The sequence below is a fragment of the Adiantum capillus-veneris genome, chromosome 18 (assembly GCF_014529385.1).
Source record: "Adiantum capillus-veneris isolate H3 chromosome 18, ASM1452938v2, whole genome shotgun sequence".
NCBI classification, from domain to species: Eukaryota; Viridiplantae; Streptophyta; class Polypodiopsida; order Polypodiales; family Pteridaceae; genus Adiantum; species Adiantum capillus-veneris.
The window spans coordinates 53,843,318-53,845,906 of NC_140948.1; positions in this window are offsets into that span (position 1 = coordinate 53,843,318).

A 2,589-nucleotide genomic window follows, 5' to 3' on the forward strand; every position below is an offset into this window, starting at 1 on the left:
CCTGTTTTTATAGCAAGAGGAGGCAGGTCTTGTCCGTATGCTGTGCCAAGGTAACGAGAGAGCTAGGCCGCACTCCACCATGAGTGTGTGATAGCATAGAGCTGCATGCCTATGGCCATCAATGGAGATCGATACTCAGGGGGGAAGAAAGCCTCCTTCACTATGCCATGAGAGCAGTCGACATTGATCACGCTCGACATTGATCACGCTCGACTCTGTAGAAGTACGAAGCATCATAATATATTCAAGGGCTAGGCCCCCCGGTAGTAGTGGTCCATTTTTAATAAAACAATTTCTTAAGTTTGACCTAGTATGGTCCAGGCAAAAGAGCAACAAGAGGGGGGGGGGGGGGGGGGTTGTTTTCTTTTTGGAAGTTTTTCTTCTCTCTTTTTTTTAACAAATACAACTTATGAACAATATACCACAGTGTGTGTGTGTGTGTGTGTGTACCCGCCCTAACCCAGGCACGACACACAATGGGTCGGTAGTAGGCCCATTGTGTATGGGCCTACTACCTTATGAGAGAGATGAGACTCTCTTTTTGAAACAATAGTCCAGGCCAATTATGCCGAATGAGGGCTTGTATGATGGTGTTCCGGATCTGATTATGGTTCAATCTGTTCTGGCAGTATTTTTTAATTAGTATAGAAATCTCTTCCAAGGCCAAAGAGGAGGTAGATGAAAAGTAGCAAATTAAGTAAAGAAGGCCAATACAAGAGCAAATAGAGGCTTTGTATGGCCTATTGCTATTTCTTTTAATGAATTCTATATGAGGAAGCTTAAGAAGATCCTTTCTCTAGATAAATCTAAGGTCATATCCACCTGTAGATGGGGAGTGAAGGGATATTGAAAGGTTAAGAAATTGGGTTGATTTGCAAAGGTTCTCAACAACAGTCGAATTATCTGGGAGGGAACTAGACTCAATTTTTAGGCAGTGGGGGTAGATTAGATCAATCTCTTTAGAGAACATTATGTTGTTAACACTAAGCAGGTCATCCATATATCTAAAAGTGATTGAATAATGGAAGTATTTTATGGTTAGTTTCCATGTTCTTAAGACACCATTTGTATTCGAAAAAAGATAGGTAAATGTTACACATAAGTGGTGAGCAAGAGAAACCCATAGGGATGCCAAGGCATTGGTTAAAGCAGCAGCCGCCTGCAATAACAATGCAGTTATTCAATAGCCAGAAGATATAGGAGCAGATCTTTGTTTCATTGAAGTGTAGAGGGTGTATGGAGTGAGACGCTTGAATCCATCTGGGTTTCTTGGATAGGGAGATAAAATGATACTTTCTCTTTTTAGCATTGGGAAAGGCTAAATCAATAACCTTAGCTAAAACAGTTTTAAGGCCGAGATCTCCACTAAGTGGAATGTTTTCATAGCATTGTGTAATATCAGCTGTGAAGATGTGGAAGATATGTTGAGGAAGGTTAAGTGTGACTTCTGTAGCATTTTTTGTTAACCAGAGAGATTGTATTGAATATTTAGGAAGTCCTTGCAGATTCTTTGCTTCTCTGCACAAAGGAGTTCAAATTCTGTGAGAATAATATCAAGGCAAAGAGTAATATCTTTGGTGATATCTGTGAAGATACAGTTAGAGGCATCAGATATCCCTCTGAATTTATGTTTGTGGAATTTATATGTAGGAAATAGTACATGTAACCTGGTGTTACTAAGAGAATAACCAAGTTGTCCTAGATGTTTAGAGATCTTGTTAGAGATATCTTGCGGTGTATTGTTAGTATGACAGAATTCTTTACCTGATACTCGATCTCGAGCTGCTTTCCAAGCAAGTTATTTTCACATAATAGTAGGACAGTTGACACTTTTGTCAAGCCCAACCACAAGCCATTTATCTGAGATTAGTTGAAAATCAAGAGCTAGTTGAGGTGTAAGCCAAGAGCTATCAAAAGAGAGCCACTTCCTAGGAAGTAGATAAATTTTATGCAGGAAGCCTTCCTTCACTAATTCCTTTAAGTCCGGTAGGACTGTCATCTCCAGCCGGAGAGCACTGACAAGGTCAGTGAGGCAACTAAGTAAAGCTGATAGGGCAAGGTAAGGGTTTTTTGGATAGTTGGGTATGTGATTGAGCCCTTTGGCCAGTAACTTACGTATTGTGACATTATCGATAATGCTAAGGTCTTGAGTACAGACATGGTTACCAAATCCTTCAAAATTCCTGCAGAATGAGGTAGATTGAATGCACGTACAGTAAGGAATTGTTTCTTGTCTAAGAAAGTCATTGTTTAAAACTAATCCTTTTATAGGATGATGGTATTTCCATCCTATGAGAATATTGTCAAGCAGTTTATGATTACCAAAAAATAAGTCAAAGCACTCATATTTTTATTTTTTTTGGTAAGATCCAATGGAGAAGGAAATTGTGAAACAGACAGTGTATGTAGATAGCACCACAATTCGAATCATCTTTGTTAAGAATTCTTCTTCCACATGGGTTTGTAGAGATCTTCAATGTATTCATGGGTTAGATTTTAGGGAGGTTTCTGATTGCAGGGAATCTGCCTCTCCCTCTTGTAAAGCTATGAGATTTTCCTCGATTAGACGAGGAGCTAGGTGTAAAAAAT